Genomic DNA, 19,669 nt, shown 5'->3' on the forward strand with positions numbered 1-19,669 from the left:
AGAGTTTCCAAGTAACTTATTCCAAACTTGGAATTATGTCCTGTATTAACAATATGCAGAGGTCTTCACAGGAATTTGTCCAATTTTGCAAATGACAAAATTATACTAAACATGTCTGTGACCATCTGTGTTGGTCACTATTAGGAAAAGTGAAGCATGCAGGAGGAAGAACAAATACACACTAGTGAATACATGAAAAATCAGTGACATCCCTGGTTATATGATAGAAATCAGCAAAAATCAAAGGTAAAGTAAATATTCTGAAGCACATAGGACTTCCAAACACTGCAGGATGACCTGGAAATTGCTAAAAGCAATTTTAATTCAAATGAGCAATTCCTCCCCCCCCCCCCCCCCCCCCCCACATAGATCACTTGACATATATAATTTGCTAACTACAAATCTACTTCCTCTCCATCAGAATCCAGCTATTTCCTGTAATTTGTGCTCTAACAACAATTATTACATTACCACACCTATATACTGTTGGTGATCAGGACTGTACTCTAATGCATATTGTGTCTTTAAAATGAAAACCAAAGTACTCGGATACTCAAAGGAAGAAGTAGTTTCTCTCTGCCACATGTTCCTTTCAAATCACATTCAGAAGAAATGTTTAATACAAAAATTCCTGTGCTTCATAGGGATTTAGTTATCTGTTTTCATATTGAGTGATTTAGATATATATACAATATAGAAAGACATCTCACTACCATACAAGCTTTTTCTTGACTGGAACTAAAGTTATCAAAATCTACTAAAATCACCAGACTTTCCGGAAGACCAACATTTTTCACGATTGCATTAAAACACCTTGATAGAGAGGGTTAGAAACGTATTCATGATCCTTGAGAGATACATTCTTTAAAGTACAGCATAATGTTTCTGTGAGCTAAAGCAACCTGATTCTTTTCCAGTAAGAAAATAATTTGTTTAAATCAATTTTGAGAGTTACAGTACTTTCTACTGGGTAAGAAAAGGAACTTAAGAAAAAATAGCCTACACATCTTCGATTAAATTTGTTCAATTTTTCATCTATTGGTCAGGGCCTCCAAAATGGACTGTAATAGTAATCAAGAATTTAGAGAAGAGACAGAGGAGACACATACATAGGTGTGTACTTTGCTCTGAAATTAATGCCTCCTATTTATTTCCCTGGAAACCTCTATAGAGCACAAATAACACTGTTTGATCATAGAATCATAGAATTACACAGGTTGGAATGGACCTCAATGATCATCAAGTCCAACTGCAGCCTAACCACAGTACCCTAACAGCCCTCTGCTAAATCATTTCTGAGCACCACATCCAAACGGCTCTTAAACACATCCATGTTCAGCCAACTGTCCATCAGTACAGCAAGGTCCCTTTCCATTAGGCAGCTTTCCAGCCACACTTTCCCAAGCCTATAGGGTTGCCTGGGGTTGTTGTGACCAAAATGCAGGACCCAGCACTTGGCCCTATTGAAACTCACGCCGTTAACCTTGGCCCAACAATCCAGTCTCGATAGCAAAGATTATCAGCTACAAAACACCATTTTCCCCACAGTCACCATCATTACCTATGCATTTTTTCCAGCGATGAACAAAAGCCCAAATGCCACATTTGTATAAATCTGCACCAGCAGAGGTGACCCACTGCTGTCACCACTACTGAAACACACCACCCATCATCTTACTGTGCTCACATCCACTGTTTGGTCTCCAGATACAATCATTGTCAAAGGATGCTTTTTTTTTTTTTTTTTTGCATGGAAGAAACAGTCCTCATACATATAAAATATGAGAACAGGATATAGAATTTTTCCACATACAAAAAACAAGTCAAAGTTAGGAAGACAAATTTAAGTTCTAGCTGGCATAATCAACAGCTAAAGAAAGAAATTAAGGAAAAAAGTACAGACAGCCTATTATACAGGGATACAGCAAAGAAGCAAAGTTTTCTTAAATGTAGGGAACAATGCACTGCAAGGTTCTACCTCTTTGATGATTTTCTATAGTTCTGAAGCTGGGACTCCCTTCCAAGGTGACAGTGAATTTTAAGTCAATGCTAAACTTGACTACCATTTTACTAGTCGCAATTCACATGAAATTCATGAGTGACTTTAGCACATATTCAGAAACCTGCCATATCTCTCATTAACTAATATTCTCATGTGAATGAGGTGATTCCTGGTGACTCCTTTCACTCTTAGCAATTCTCATTTCAATTCAGACTTGCATCTCAAATTCACGTTCTCATTACACGTATGCAATTTGTGATTAATTACCACATTAATAAACATCAGCTCTCTGTATAAATTCCTGTGCCAAAAACAGGATAAAGCTGGCAGTTAGCTATATGGACAATTTTAGTCTTTATTTTGAAATCTGTTTCATCATTTGAAGATATGTCCTGCACATGAACTGTCCATCTATACCACCAGATGGTAATTCACTAACATTAACAGATGTAGAGATCTGACAAGCTTCAGTTTTTCATTTGATCTTTTCCCTTTCTTCTCTATGAAATAACTTTGCATACATTGTATTCTCTTTTCCATTTATAACCTTCTCTTTTTTCTTTTTCTGTATTTCCCTCAACTCTTTCTCAATTTCAATCAAGTGACTTTTGAAGGCTTCTCTACAGTAGCAGCAAAGTGACTTTTCCTCAAAGGGTGATGTTTAAATAAAGTGTATAATTTATTCTCATAGAATGAAAAGGTATTTGTTACTTTCTCCATATTTCCTAGTATGCAACACCAGAAAAGAAAAAAAAAAAACTTCTAGAAACTTGCTAAGCTTGATGAGTGGCTTTTTTATATTATTTGCTTTAAAACCGATCCAATACATTGCTAGTATACCTTCTCCTGTTGTTGAATAGATAGGGGAGGAGAGAAAAAAAGCAGCAAGCCACATGTGACATGTACAAGACATCAGTGAATACAATTCTTACTGTTGTCAGCCCACTAAAAATATCCACTCAGAAACAGGTATTGAATAAGACTGCACGAGGCAATCTGTCTCAAATTACTCAAATTCACTATCTTTATATAAAGACACCAGTTTCATATATGAAAGTACAGAAATATTTCTATATTAACATTTAGTTACATCAGTAAAGTCAGTGAAACGAAGGTAAAAAGATCAAAATGAGACTCCCCACCTCCCACAAGATATCAGTCCATACTGCAAATGATAGAAAGACACCAGCAAAAATGGCCTATAAAATGTTTACAATGTGAAAATAATTTTGCATATAGTGCATATTGTTAAAACTCATTGATGACACGTGCCAGAGGGGCCCCTGTTACCAGACATTAAGGATGATATCCAACATGTATCCCAAGAATATCAACTTGCACCACCTCTCTTAATGTTACCTTACATAAGTTTTGTTCTTCAAAACCCTTTTGGCATTATACCACGTTTGGCTACTAAATGAGGGGTATAGCCATGGAAGCAAATGCTGAGCAATTATTCCCAGTTGTATAATTCCTCTACTTAAATAAAATATTGAAAACACTTTAGACACTGTTAGCAGTAAGTTTCACTTTTGAAGGTGAAGTATTCTTTGTTCCAATGCTTTTTTTAATCCAACAATGCTGTTACCAAGGCAGGTTCAACCTTTGATTTTCATACTGATACACCTTTTATGTAAGCACAAAAGTATCGCATATGACACAACACTTTGAGCCACAGTGAAAAACCAAGAAGGGAAGTTATTTAGTAGTTACAATATATATTTATTTTTTAATAAAAATGCAACAAGAGTAAAATCACTACAGCCAATGAAAAATAATTATTTTCAGTAGCTTTAAAAAACATCTATTCTCTCATGTATCATAGGAATACATAGAGCATAGAGATTTAAGATGCATGGTTTTATACCAGCATGAAATATATCTTCAGCACAGTGAACGCTGTAATGCATGGGAGAGGTAGCCAGGAGTGAGTTATAAGTCTCTTGATAAATGAAGATTAATGTCACAGAACTAAGCTAGCATGTATAATAATGATATAACAATAATAGTTCCTGCTGCTATAGCATCTTTTATCTACGGAGCTCACAGCACTTGGCAAGCACTAATTGAAACCTCAATACATCCCTATTAGATAGGTGCATTTTATTTTCTGGGTAGGACAAACCTGGAAATGACGGTGTAGATAATTAAAATAGCTTGCCCTAGGCCATAGAGAAAGCCACTGGTTAAAACTAAAATACAATTTTTAACTTTGTCTTTCAGTGCTCAGTTTTAATTCTTCTCCTTTAACCCTATATGTATAACAGTGATATTAATTAAAACTCCTAACACAGAACTTGTCCTGTTTAAATCAATAGTAATACTGCTCATCCCATTGGGGAAAATACAGCTGTATCACTAAATAATACGAAAACTCTGTTAATATTTTGACATGTAAGATGGCCAGCACATGCATATATACACAAACACTTGTGTGGTTACAGGTGTGTGCAACTTTATTCTATATTTGGATAAATTACATCTCTGGTGACTGACCATCAGATGCATAAGATCATTCTGTGTGAAGAAAACAAAATTAAAAATAAACAGAATAAAAGAAAGGTTTAATTTGCCAGGGAAGTTCGGAAGTCACCTTGACCAATCCTGAGCAGGGACACCCAGGGCAAGGTGTCCAAGACCATGTCCAGGTGCTTTTTAAGTTCTCCAAGGAGGAGACTCCACAGTTTCTCTCATCTATGGTTTAACCTGACAGGCAGTTAAGTACCATATAGTAATTTGCTCGTTCCCTTCTCCCAGTGGAGAAAATTGAGAGAAAAGAAAGTAAAACTCATTGATTGAATTAAAAACCATTTTTCAAAACAGAGAAGGATGAGAAAAGAATAATAGAAATGATAATATATAATTACAAAACAATTGATGCATGGTGCAGTTGCTCAGCCCCCGCCAAATGATGCCCAGGCAGTCCCCAAGCAGTCGTTGCCTGCTCCAGTCAACTTCACAGACTTTAAGGCTTTTTCACATGACGTGGTATAGAATATCCATATATGATATGGACATATTATATTCAATAAAACATATGGAATATATTTGACTACTTCAGAATCTGTTTCAGTTTTCTTTGCACCCTCCCTTCATATATTTGTACATTTAGGTAATATCCCCAAGAGCCGCCTCTTCTACAGGTTGAACAGTGTCAGCTCTCTCAGCTTCTCCTCTTAGGAGAGGTGCCCCAGTGCCTTCATAATCATGATAGCCCCAAACTGAACTTTTTCCTCATATATACAAATTCTTGTATTGGAAAGCAGAAGGGCAGAGCTGGACATATTACACCAATTGTGGCATCACCAATGCTAAGAAGAAGAGGACTACTTTCCTCAATCTGCTGACTAATTCAATAATACACTTTGCCTAATGTATCTTAAGGTAATATTGCCCTTCTTTGCAAAGAGGACACTGTGACACTGCTAGCTAAGGTGCAACTTTGTGCACAACAGGACCCCTAGGTTCTTTTTTTGCCAGGCTGCTTTCCAGCTAGATAGCTTCAAGCATATTCTAGGGGCACTGTGTGATCCTCGTATTCCTTCTGAGCATATAAAGACACTTCCTATGGATTAACTAAACCTGTTTTCTTTAGAGAAAAAAGTGAATGCATGAAGACTCAAACTCTAAACAGTAGCTAATAATATTTCTTTTAATTAAAAAAAAAAAAACAAAAAAACCAGGATTAGATGCCAAATCCCAGGATAGAGGAATCAGGCACATAAGACTAACCATTCATTAAATGTCCAAATAACTCCAATGATCTGCATGTAAACCATTTACATTATCAAGATGACTACCAGTATTTCCAGAAGTCAGTAGATTATAAATGAGAGATTGCCTTAGCCACTGGGGATATAAGTGATGCCACTTCTGGTAATGTTATGTGGTTTTGAGCTCATCTATTTATCTATTCTTAAATCGAACATGATTCCTATTTATCATAAATAGGAACCTCCATGTGATTTTTAATGATTCTTTTTTCTTAGGCTGAGAAATAAAACAAGTTACTCTTATAATCCAGCTGAAGTTTCAATGCATATGCACTGAACAAGAACATAGCAGTATGCATGAGGTACTTCTGAAATATGAAATTTGAAAAGTAATAGAAGGAAAAAAAACCTATCAGTACTGTCTTATGGGAAATGTTGACTGCAGCATTTAAGGAACTCTGTCATAATAAATAAAATACCTAAAGCTGCTCTGTCTACAGCATTTTATCCGATGGTAGTCTTGCACTATTTCATCTTGAATATTCCAAACAGTTCTGACTATTTCACTTCCTATACATAAACTATCAGTGGGCCAGAGTGTTATGGGACTAACACAGATAAAAGCAAGAGACAGGACTAACAAAACTGCCAACCTACTTCTTTGCTATGAGGAAAAAGTTTACTCTGCTGAAACACAGATAAACCTGTAAATGGATAAGCCCATTAAATCAGTTAGTCAGCAAGGTCCCTTTTGCTACAACAACACAGAAAACATCTTCTCAGTTTTTACTTAAGTTTCTGTTAGAAGGGTGGATGCTGAGCCTCAGGGATCAGCTTGTGACATAAAATCTATCTTCCAAATCACTCGGGTGTTTTTCAGTAATGAGTTCCCACTTCCCTATCCCTGAAAGGCATGGCAAATAGAGTCATAGATCAAAGCAGCATAGAAGTGAGCACGACTGTAGGAGGAAAATGGCAGGGTTTCCACATGGTAATGAAAAGGGCCATCACTAAAGTTTCACTCTGGAATTCAAAACTGTCTCTTACAGTTTGAAACAAAGGCTCCATTACCTTAGTGCCCTTTTTATTATTGATTTGCAATCCTTTACTTTCTCTTAATTTCAAACTCATTCATTGAATGAGTAACTGTTCTTTACTTCACAGAATAAGCCCTGATGATTTTGCTTTCAATTAATTATTCTCTACCCACATTTCCTTTCTGCATCAGCTTCTCAATGAGTTTCATTAATATAAGCTTCCATTCACCTTCTTTTTTTTGGGGGGGGGGGGGGGGGGCAGATTTGCTTTTAGCCACAGCTTGCCTTACTCCAACAACAGTCACATACCATATTTAAGTGAGCAGAAACCTGAACAATCACTTATTTTCCTGAAATAATAGAGAGGAGAAGATGGCCCTGAAGTGTATAGACACATTCAGACATAATATTAAGAAAAATATTACCATTCCTCTTACTTGGCTAAGTTGCAAGGAAAGCAGCTACTTTCCCCTTTGTCTGATAACAGACAAACTACTTAAAGTGACACAACTGAAATTTCCAGAAGAATCCTAGAAATGCAATCATCACTCAAAAACAAAGCCAAAATACCGTGCAAAATATCAGTTTGGATTTTCCTTACACAGGTCCCTACTTTATGGCTCTATTTGCTTCACCTCTCAGAAGGGTTATTTCTTGAACACTCAGTTCAGCAAAGCAAAGAGATTCTTACCCCAAACCAATGAAGCACACATAGTGATGCCTAAATTTCAGTATATAACTAATATAAGGATGTTACTCTTAAGTTAAATGTATCCTTACACACTTCATTGGGTCATCACTGTAGCACTCTGCAAGTTATTTACATTTAATCCGAAATAAATTTAGCAGTGCTGGAGATAAGGACAACTTTGTAAAGTTTCATCTTTGTTTGAATGGAAATTTTAGGTTTCTCAGATACAAGCTCTGACTATCACACAAGTATATTCATATATGAATCTATGCACATTTGTGTTTATACATGTGTATATACTTGCAAATAGGTTGCCTCATTCTATGCATGTTCTTCTCTGGCAATCTCACCTGTTGCAGATGTGTAATTTCCATTTATGTAAATTGTCTCTGGAAAATGCTTTCACTTGTACATAATAACTGTACTTTTGAATCAATCTCACCAATTCTAAGCATTGCAGAAGTTTATACACGACTACAGATTCACTAAGTGACAACCCACCGTTTTAAACACATCTTAATTTTTTTGTATTTTCACAACTTAGTAAATGATTTTGAAATACTAGCAGGAGAGATAGCCACCTTACCAGGAGAATGACCATTAGCTACTGTTAATAATACCACTATATGATTAACCAATATAAGATTATGTTTACTAGCTTTACTAATTTTTTTTTTTTTTTAAATCAAGATATATATATGCATCTAGTTACTTTAAAGATAAACTATGATAAAAACCTAAAAGCTTCTTGCATTTGTACTGTATCCCTTTCTGTGAACTACTATAGAACATAGCTGTAACTCTAACTTACAGTTCATCATTGCCAAACAGACACAGTTAACCAGAAGTCTATTTTTGTTTCCTAAGCTCTTCTCTGTTTCCACAGCTGAAATTGTTTCATCACAGAAATTCCTGACATAAAATAATTTGCATCTTTTATCTGCACTGCAGCCAGCCAACTCAGTCAATCTCTGAAGTCTGAAGTCCCTGCACTTCCAAGGCAATACTCTTTACACTGATAATGCAGAAGCAAACTGAGACAAAAAAAGTTACTTTAAGCTGCCACTAGCCTCAAAATGTCACTATTTACATAGAACTTATGGCTTTCTGGTCTTGAATAATACCTCAACAAGCTCACTACAATACCTTCAGATTATAAATACTTCAATGCAGTCTTGTCCCTTGCTTGACACTCAACTGAGATATAAAAGTCAGGGTTTACTTTATATCAGTAGATTATACTTCAGCAGATCCCAAAATGATATTGTGCAAATAAATATATAAATAAAAGTACAGGGAAAAGGAGGAGGGAAAGAAAGCAGTAATATTTATTTAAAGACTTGAGGTTTCGGCTTTTTTTTTTTTTTTCTTTTTAATGTAAGGTATCAGAGAAGCATCTGTTTTGGTCAAATGTGCATGTTTTTTGCAGTAAAAGCTGCAGTACAATTCATGATTCTACACAACACTTTCTATTTCATAGCACTCATCTCTAAAACAATGTCTGCAAAAATGAATTTATTTTGCATAATTTTCATTCTCACACTTTCCTCAGGAAACAGATTTTAGTGTTAGATTTACAGAGAAAAAGACAAAAAAACCACACACAAAACGTTGAACATGACATGCAATTAATAGAAGATTTAGAAACCATTAGCAAGGGAACAGGATTTCAGGATCTCATTTAGGGTTTCTGAATGCTTGAAATGCTGGTTCACTACAAGAATTAGCTGTACTGAAGGATATGCAAACACCACAGCTATTTCTACCTAATTGGTAAGCCTTATAACAGTTTATATGAGAAAAAAATTAATATAGAGAGAATAAATTTCCTGAGTTATGCTGAAGTTCCTATTGGCACTAACTTCATCTTCTTTTAAAAAAAAAAAAAGAGAACAAAATTCAATGGAATAGATATATTTCTACTTAGAGTCACTGCTTATAAAGGAGTGTCTTATACTTGGAGTCCTGTCATAGAGTTTCCTCACATCCCTATTTCATACTTCTCATGCTACCTTAGCCAATGCTTTTGTTACACCAGGCCTCAGCTTCCTACCAGAAAATGTCACCAAAACCTTGGCCATAGGAAAAAATGTAACTCATTTGTCCAATAATTTCACAGGCTTTAGATGGCTTGAATTCTAAAGTAGCGTAACACAGTCATTAAATGTACATATTCTAAATATGCATCTGGATATTTATGAGGCTTAAGAAACTACTATTTAAAATTACGTACTTACATATTATAAACAATATTAATAAAAATAAAAAGGTACTAAGCCCTGCTCAGTCAGGATTCATCTCAGCTATTTTTGAGAAAACAGACCGAACATTTTCTTAAGCTACCCCTTTATTATGAAGATAAATTTACTAACATATGAGCCACAGAGCTTGTTCCAATTCAAAGTAAGAATGAAAACCACAAGTGTCAGTTCTTTCTCAGATAAGAAGCCAATTCATCTAAGTAGTTTTCTTTTAGTGTTTAATTGCTGTAAAACCAAGCTTCAGATTTTCCATCAAAGTTCACATCTTTATTGTATCAGCCATAGATGCGTTTTAGAGCACAATACAGAGGTCAATGCCAGTAGGAAAATCAAACATAAGACAGTCCAGAGTAGTCTATTATCCACGAGAAAGAATGGGAGACAGTTAATCAAAATTCAGGAAGTCCCACCTCTTACTCTTCATCAGAGAAGATAACCTTGAAAATAATCAGTTATTAAAGAATTGTCACCCTGGTTTGGTGACAATACATCCTCTATCTACTTGCTCCTTTCAATTTGAAGGACCTGTGAGCACTCTCAGTGAGACATTACCTTTCTTTGCCTGCCAAAACTATTTTATCTCCACCTGTATGTCTCCTTTTTCATTTATGAAAAAAATTATGATCTATGTCCTTCTTGGGTAGAACCAGCCTCATTAAAACTGACTCCTGTTGCCTTGACTGAGCATGGCTTCAATAGCAGAGTGCAACACCTGGGTGCACCGATTGACCTGAAACTTACTCTTTAACTCCAGCCCATTCAGCAGTCAGATTTATACCAAAAAGTAGCCATGATATGAGATGTGGAAGCTTTATCTCTGCTATTTAATTAGAGATGTTTTAATAAAGGCATGACCTACTCTCTTCTCACCTGCAAGCACTATAATTAAAGTTTCTCTAATAGAATTGTGAGCTATTTTGGTTCTCTTGCCGTTTTTAAAGGTTGAATACAATTCTGCAGGAAATGAAGAAGAAATGAAAAGATGTCAGCCCTAAAACTTACCATGAGAAGTTCACATTTTTGATGTAATTAAGAGTGCGAAAATAAAAATTACTCTAAAAGTTCTGATTGTCTATGAGATCTTTTTATTTCCATCATTAGCAACATTTGTTGGGTAGCAGCTCTAAAAATCAATACACTTCATTTACACACATGTGAGTATTCAAGGTCTTCAGTATCAAAACCACCTGGACTTTTACAAGTTCTAAATATTGAGAACTTCTTAAAGCAATATATACTCCAATTTTTTTTTAAGAAAACAACCAAACAACAAAAACACTTACATAGGCACTTCAACAATAGCTTTAGTATTGAACCTGAGTATTGACTTGTTTGGTTAGACATAGAACTGCCTAAACCATGAAAATGAAAAAAAAAAAAAACCTGTATATGAGTACAGACTTCACTGATAAGGAAAAAAAGAACCTTTTTCTACTCTTAATATAAATATCACTGAATAAAAATAAAAATAAAAATGCTACAGATAAATTAAGTGTTCTAACTTTGAAAACAAAAAAAAAAATACATAATTTACCAAACTTAGTTTACCAAATTCAGTGCAGGTTTTATAAATCCCCAGAATGCCATATTAGAAGAATAATCTATTCAGAAGACTAATCTATTCACAAATACAAGACAAGATGAATGACAAACCTTACCCCCAAATGTACAATCATAGGTGTACAAAAGTTAAGAAAAACAATCAAAACAAATGAAAATGCTCACCAGTATTGTAGATGTGCAAAAAACTCCATAAGGAATGGTGTCTAGAAAGAAATCCTTCCTGAGTGGCAGTCAGCACTTAAATGGGATCTAGGAGAGGTGGAGCTAGGCTCTAACCCTTCTGGTAGCACAGGTGAATTGAATTGCCTTCACCTGTGCTAGCTGACTCATTACTTGCCTCAGGTGGTCAATTAGAGGTTCAGGCCATGATCAATAGCTCCCATACACCAAATTAAGAATCTGTGCTGCTATATATTGTTAATAAATAGGAGACTTATTAGAATTTTCAAACAAAGGGAAAAGAGTTTGCATGTTATAGAATAAGAATATAAAGATAAGGTAATCAGAAGTGTTAATAATGTAAAAAAGATTATATCTAGTGTTTTTCTTCTGTTTTACTCTCACAGATTAGACAAAGAGATGAAACAAAACCTAATTCTTTAGTACAGATGGCCAATAATTTGCTTTCATTTAGGAAAGGCTTTGTTTTATTCTTATGATAGTGTTATTCAAAGAGATTAAAAGTCCGAGTTCTAAAGAAAAAGGATTGGAACTTCTTTGTATCCATTTACTGACATACTGTGTGAATGATAACGATGATATGAAGCTAACCAAAAAAGGCAAGGATGTGTTACAAAAAGTCTGCAGGCAGGTTGGCATGCTACCAAATACTCTGAGCATATTCAAGGAAATGCATACTTAAGTCATGGAATGGTTATTTCAACTGAAGTGATGGAAGATAGTGTGCTTTAGCAGACTGCCTCCATAGGACTCGGCACAAAAACTGTGTTCATAGTGGCAACCAATGTGCTACTTTCACTAAAGCATTTTCCAGTAACTGAAATATTTTATGGATTGTATGCTTCAATTCTCACATGTAAAAGAACTCTTTTGTATCACATTTCTGAGCATAAAAACTAATCTAGCAAAAATATACCAACTGATAATACTGAATATTCACTACAGTTGAATAGCACTGAATGGATTGCAGTCTTCTTAGAATGGACTGACCTGTAATGATCAGCAACAGAGAGAACACAGAGAAGAAGCTGAATAAAACACAAAATCAGGAGACTTAATAAAAAAAATTAATTATCAGACCCCCAGGTATAGGCTAGATATTCTGTGTGAGATAAACAATTTTTTTTCATTCTCTCGTGCCCAGGTAGGCCTTCAGCTGAGCATTATCCATCATGGGAAAGCACTCTGCTAGGAGGATGTCAGTCAGTTTGAGAGAGTACAAAGAAGAGCAGTCACTGATCTACAGCTTGTAATCCTCAGGTCACAGTAAACAAAAGAAAAAAACATTGCTCAGTTTAGAGAAGACAAAACTAAGGAACATAAGAGACCATTATGATACAGTTGCTGCAAAGACTTAAAAACAATCTCTGAGAACACTGGAGCACACAGCCTAATCTGAATGACTGATTTTTTTTAATCTAGTTAGATAACCATTTTTCAGCCGCTGCACAGTACTGTGTTCTCTTTTGAAAGACAGAGACGTTCAGGAATGTGACAGAGGATCTTTGAGTTCCTTTTGCTACTTTTTCATGCATCAGAGAGGAATTGTTTCTGATGTTTAAGATGTTACTCAAATGACAATTTTCATCTGACTATATCTCATTTACAGCAATTAGTCTCAGATAAAGTGAAATTTAGAGAAGTTAAACAGTACAGATTTTATTCTCTCATTCTCTGTTCCACACACTATTAAACAAAGGCCCTCATTTAGGAGCAATCATACTACTCATTTTGAAATGAATACCACCATGTGGTAAATCTACTGTACATTTGATAACTTCCTTCTCTTCTGTGTTAAATGTATTTTGCAAAGTAAAAGTGGGTGTCCCAGTGTGAGATTTCTGTGGATAAAGAAAATCATCACAGGAGATAGCTCAGGTATCTCTGCCTTGCAGTCTGCTTCCATTCAACACTGCTGTCTTTTCATAGTTACTTTCTTCCCCAAGCGTTTTCCAATCTTTTAACAACCTTTTCCATAAAAAAAAAAAAAAAAGGCAAAAATGGTCTTTTAAGTAATGCCATCACTTCTTCAATTTGAGAAAACAGTAATAGAAATTCAGAGTTTCTTATTGCATTTTCAGTTGGGCTCCATTTCTGAGTACAATGCACTAATCCACATCTGTGACAAAAGAATTTTATATGCAGCACCAGCATAAAATATCAAGTGAGATTTTCATGAAATGTGACTGTTTGTATACCTCCTTGCTGAGCTTGCCATTCACCATTCTCAGGAGAGGATACACAATTGATACATCATTAATGCTACTGATTTATGTTCAGTAATATCCCTGCTAAGAATTTGATTGCATTACAAGAGGAAAGAAAGACAAATACTTCTACTATTGTACAATAATACTACTCTTCACATGTAGACAGGCTGAAACCCATTCCTCTGACTGAACTGAGACAGTTAAGGTCCTGAATGGCAGTTCCACGGATAAGGGAATCTATTGTGTTATGCAAAAATCCCAGTTCAGACTGAAAACTCTATCAGTTTTACAAAAGGGTGATATGTTATTCATGTTTGCATTTTGTGTTATTCAGGACCTCTAAAAACATCAAGAAGACAAAAGAGAACAGGACTGGCTTGAAAAATCAAAGGCAAATCAGAATCCAAAGCCAGACTTCAGCTTACCGTGGTACAGAGATAGCATGGAAACATTTCTTGGCAAAATGTTTGCTGTTATCAATATCACACGGCAAAATATGCATGGATAATGTTACCTGAAGATTAGCTAGAAAATCTGGGTTTGGTTTTTTGGTTTCTTTTAGTAGGGCTGGATTTATTTTATTTTATTTTTTACTCAGTTGCTTCCTGCCCTAGAAATGACCTCTTGCAAAGAAAAAATTCTGTGATCTTTCCAAATAACTGCAGTTAGGATTCTAAGTAAATGAAAATGTCAAATGTCTTATTTGCAATTATTTATCTTTTTCATTTATTGCCTTTTTGAACATTAGGTTGTCAGGTGCAGGCTGCTGAAAAATTTCCATTACTGTTTAAAGAGAACAGTGACTTTTGGAAAGTCACATCTTAGAATTCAGTCTGGCCTCCTAGCTATGATTTGGTGTGAGTGGCCATACTTCATCAACATGGTTTTCTGTAGTGCAATGAGTCAGAATGCACTAGTGGAATAAATATAAAACAGTCACTATTCACAGCCACCTTGAGCGCTCACATATTTGTGTACTGGAAAGATGTGAGAAGAAAGATGGTCTCATCAACTTTACTTGTTTGCAAATTCTGGAAGATGCTTATTTTAGGTCTCTATCAGATTAGCTACTGAGAAATTAGGGAGGTAGAATTTATTCCCCTAGTGTAGATTCTGTTAGTTATTAAGTCCACTAAAAGAAAGAAGAGTACCAAGCATTTTAACTAGCAAAACCTGTAGGCAAACTGCAGTTTTTATGCTATTATAAGTTTTAAAAAACAGGCCCTAGGCCTAGTACTTTATCATTACTAACATTGCTCAGTGTTAAGCAACCTTAAGACCTTTCTATGGAGCAAACAGTTCCAGCTATATTTAAAGACAGCACACAGAAGATACCATTATGATGACAATTTTTGTTTTATAAGATGATACATGTACCATTTAAATTTTTTTCTTTTATGGGATACATTTGAAAGGAAACAATTGACTTCTGTCACAAACTCTGAGAAAATGTCAAAGCATAGAATATTTTCATTATATTTAGGAAACGACTCTTTCCTCAACACTAACATTACCACAGAGAACATTAGAGCAATAGTGATAAAAGTAGCAAGTTATACCATGTGTTTGAGTACCCTTGTCAATACACTTTAATTTCAGAACACTACAAAAAGGGTCTCTTAGCTGCCATGAAACCTGCGTGTGTCTGTGCTCAGTACAGTTCTGTCCATTTTGACAGGTGGTTTTCTATGAGTTTATTCTGAGGAGTAAAAGTTGTTTCTTTTTCACTGTATGTAAAGAAAGATTTAGTAAACACATGTACAGCATTTAACAGCAAGAAACAAGGTGTTGATTCTTCACATTATTATCATTCACATTTTGGCCTTCAAACTAAATACACTTTATAAAAGACAAGTATATGAAAATTGTTCTGAGATCCTTTAACAGGGAGATAAATGGAAAAAATCAAGGAAGCAGAAGGCCCAAGGCCAGATATGAGGAAGTCATAAAGTTAGTTTGATTTATGGCAGAGTAGAAAAAGGAACCTTTGACTGAAGAGTCACTGAAAACTCACACTTCTGAAGCTTGCCAACTAGTCTTAATTTACTATCCATTAAAGTTCAGCTGGAAGTTCAGCATCTGCTCTTATCTTTTTACTGATTTTTCATTTGTTGAACAAATTGGAAATAATAAGAACAACAACAACAAAAAACATTCTGTATCAGTATGTATTATATTATACCAGCCTATCATAAATCATCTTAAAGGAATGAAGTTGAACAAATAAAGCCATATCCTGAATTTTCTCATCAATGTCATTCTTTCATATCATATTATTTACATTCTTCTTCATCTACATTTATTTCAAACAAATGTCATGAAGTCACAGTGCACTTGAGTTGTTATCTCCTCATCCAGTTTTGCAGATTCAGTAAAGATGACAAGATCAGCATACATTTTGATTCTATAGGATTTATGCAACTAAAGTGCAATACTTAGCTGTTTCTATCACTCACAGTGTGAAATGTTTATGACTTGGCTCAGCACTAGGCAGAACAGTCACACAATTGTTTTCCCAGGGAGAGTAAGGAGAGGTAGATTACTGAAGCCATTTAGGGACATCATCAGCTTATTCACAAACAGGATGATTCAATAGAATGACAGACATGTTCTCCATTCACAACTCTCTGGTGTGTCCTTTGAGAAAGAAGCTGAGAGTGCATTTTCTGTCAAATATGCTTCATTGGAAAAGATATTTAAGGAAGGTGCTAGGCCATTTGGAGGTATCTAAAAGCAATATAGTGCATTCCGTCAAGGAAGGAAAACTTGACCCTGCAATGACCCTAGTACTTACTCCAGTCAGTGTAATAATGCATGCCACAATTCACCTGCTAAACCTCTGCAGACAGGCTAACAAAAAGAATGGATTTTCTTAATGTCACTGAGGTGATTGCTCTATCTTGTAATTCCTTGTGACACTAAAACCAACAGATTAAATAGTAGGAAATGACACAGCAGACAATTTTCAAACATTTGCTGCCCATTTCATCTGGGTTGCTGAATCCCTCCAGAATCACAGATCTGCAATATACAAAATATCCAAAGAGTCACTGCTAGCATTCCTCCTTTACCTTCTCCCACAAAATTAAAAATAATAGTAAAAAAAAAATATTTAGCAAAAGCAGGACTTTCATTGTGAACATGCAAATATATGTCTGGTTTCTCTCCAAAAAAAGCATCTGCTAAGGAAAATCCTCCCTAATTACTAGCAGTATAAAGCTTATAGAAATGAAGGTAAGCAATGCCAGCTTACCTTGGTAAAGTTGTTGTATATCTACCACTTCATTCAGCATAAAACAGCAAGAAAACTGATAATTTTTCTATTCAGATGAGAGTTAGCCTATTTCTAGAGCAATAATTTAATGCTCTGGGATGCTATGTTTGTAGATTTGTTGAAAAAATAACTTTCAGGTAATCTAAATCAGAAGAATTCTCAAGGGAAATATAGTCATTGAGGGGACAGTAATTGTCAGTATCATGTTACATTAAGTTTGAAATACTAGGGCAAAATTTTTAATAGAAGGGACTGCCTTACAAAATTCTTTACAAAATTCTTTCAATCATATTGCAAGATCTACAACAGAAATAGAATGATTTTTAAACAATTATAACAATCATACAAGACAGAGAAAACACTTTTTTAAAACTATGTAAGCCTATTTCTAGATTCTCCTTTAACTACCTGGTAAGTTTAAAATGCAACTGTAAGTCATGTTCTGTAATGAATTCACACTCAGCATCCCTCTTGGCAGGTTGTCCAGGCATCTCATCATACAGTGTTTCCTACATTTCAGCTTAAAATCTCATGACCTATATTGCACATCTTTTCCTATGTATATTGTATGCTTTTTCTTTATCCCGAGCCCCATTTTTCAGACTACTCTAGTGTCTAAGAGCTGCAGTTTGAGCACAGAAAGAAGTATTGATTAGAGGAAACTATAAAGAACAGTGCAGATGATGCTTAGAAGGGTGGCAAAAGGGGAGAAAACTTCCAAAATATTCACTGTTAGATTCTTCCATATTTCTATCTTTCCTCACATTACAAGATTTTCTGCTCACCTATGCCCAGTCGATGCTTCTTTCTCTCAATCCAAGTACCACACAGGTAATTTTTTTTTTTTTTTTAAACCAGTAAAAAATGGTGGTGAAAGACTACAAGACAGTAAGATTATCATTGCTTCTAACTGAAATCTTATGTCTCACGCTGAAGGCAAAAAAATTAAATAAGGCAACACCGGAATTTAAAAAATTTTTCATAGGGAAAAAGTTTGGATATAAAATATTGGATATGCTGGCTAAAAGCCATAGCAAATACGCTAAGGGCATATTTTAGTATTTCTAATCTGTTGAGCTACCCATCAAGAAAATTAACACTACTACATGAGACACAAAGGAATTGCAGAACATCATTTTAGCTTGTGTCTCTAGACTACTGATTCATGGTTCTCCTCACCTCCTTTATCTGTTATTTTATTTTTTTAGATGAACGCAAGGATTTTTTTTTTTAATTCAAAACCTCTTTAATGCCATTCAGAGGGCTCTTCAGTAGAATATGCTCACTTGTAAGAAGAAATCATCAACAATTTGTATCACACCTGGTGGCTCACAAAAGCAGTCTGTGTATCTCACAGGTCTTACATCCCACTGAACATGAATCTTCAAACTTGAAAATTCATGAGTGTTCCAATATTTTCTGTATGTAGGTGAATGTGGGGAACTGTCTTTTATTTAAACACATATTGATAATGAAAATGTAGTAAGCATATTTCTATATACTTCTGAAAATGTTTTTCATCATTTCTAATTATTTTTAAATGAGGCAAATGATAAGGACTAAATTAAATCACAACAAAGGCGTGTTAGCTACCTCCTAGGAATCCTTTGCAAGGAAAGCCTATTACATAAAAGATTACTTATCTCTGTACAAAGCAGGCAGTGGAAACGATCCAGTACTTTGGCACAAATGTAACTGTAAATATTTGCTTTTCCAGGCCGACAATATGGATGTACTAAAAAGGCAGTTGAAGCCTAGTATCACATTCAGCTTTAGAAACTAAGCTGTACGGATTTCTGCTTTTTTTTTTTTTAATTATTATTATTTTTTTTTTTTAAATGATGCATTGTTTACTTTCTCACCATTATGCATGTACATGAGAAACAGCAGTCAATTTGGAGAATTATTACCTCATTTAAGTTACTGCTAGGTGACACCAAATTCTGATCAGCAAGTCAGTCATGTGGGAAAAAAATATCAAACACTTAAGTAAACAACATTCCTCCTCTTTTCACAGGTTCACCTTAATGCTAACACCTCCACTCTCCAATTCCTACTGTAAGCTTCACTTACTTTCACTGCAGGTTACTGAATCCAACCCAAATCTGCAGGGAGCTGATAGGCAACACAGGATGCTGGGGTCATGTCCACAGGAGTTTTTTAACAAATGCTCTTTCCTCTGCCACACACTGCTTTCTGCCATTTTTTTCCAGATCTTTCTTATTTTCCTGCTGAGCATCCCTGCCCTGGCATCCTGGCATGGTTCACCCATGGGCAGAAGACCCTTGAGGATGTCCTGCTTCAACATGGAGTACTACCTTCCAGAAGTATTTCTCCAGCTAGATGCTTCAGTTCATTTGGTCCTTTCTTTTTTAGAATATATTTCCACAGTGGTGCCCACACAACGGAGAACATTATGGTTACTTTTGTGTCATTAGTTAATTTGACTAAAAACAACAAATCAAATTCATTTTCAGGAGTGCAGGAGAATTCTCCTGACTTTATGATTCTTAAGATTGAAATTTAATTTTTATGCAAACTTCCACAACATTTATATAAAACACTAGAAAAAATCATAAGCAGTGTTGCTGTTCTAATACATGTATTACCATCGCTGTTAGTTATGACAGAGAAGTAGAATGGACATATCCAAATTTCTTATGATACTTTGCACAAAAGAACCACCAAATAAAGTCTCTAATACATACCTGTGGGATTTACTGAAATAAGTGCAAAAC

The 19,669-nt window shown here is 35.2% G+C and overlaps 1 protein-coding gene across 16 annotated transcripts in view; it reads right to left on the bottom strand.

Annotated features, from left to right (window-relative positions):
- Positions 1 to 19,669, bottom strand: part of LRRC4C (leucine rich repeat containing 4C) — a 470,956-nt gene that overhangs the window by 214,972 nt on the left and 236,315 nt on the right. Inside the window, exon 1 of one of the 16 annotated variants that reach the window (XM_048947528.1) lies at positions 11,430 to 11,454. The exons of 14 other annotated variants lie outside the window; for them this stretch is intronic. The gene's annotated coding sequence lies outside the window, so the exon portion shown is untranslated. Of the gene's footprint in view, positions 1 to 11,429; positions 11,455 to 19,669 lie in introns of those variants that run through there. One more of the 16 variants, XM_048947529.1, reaches the window with a different exon arrangement.

Source organism: Lagopus muta, chromosome 6, assembly GCF_023343835.1.
Source record: "Lagopus muta isolate bLagMut1 chromosome 6, bLagMut1 primary, whole genome shotgun sequence".
NCBI lineage: Eukaryota > Metazoa > Chordata > Aves > Galliformes > Phasianidae > Lagopus > Lagopus muta.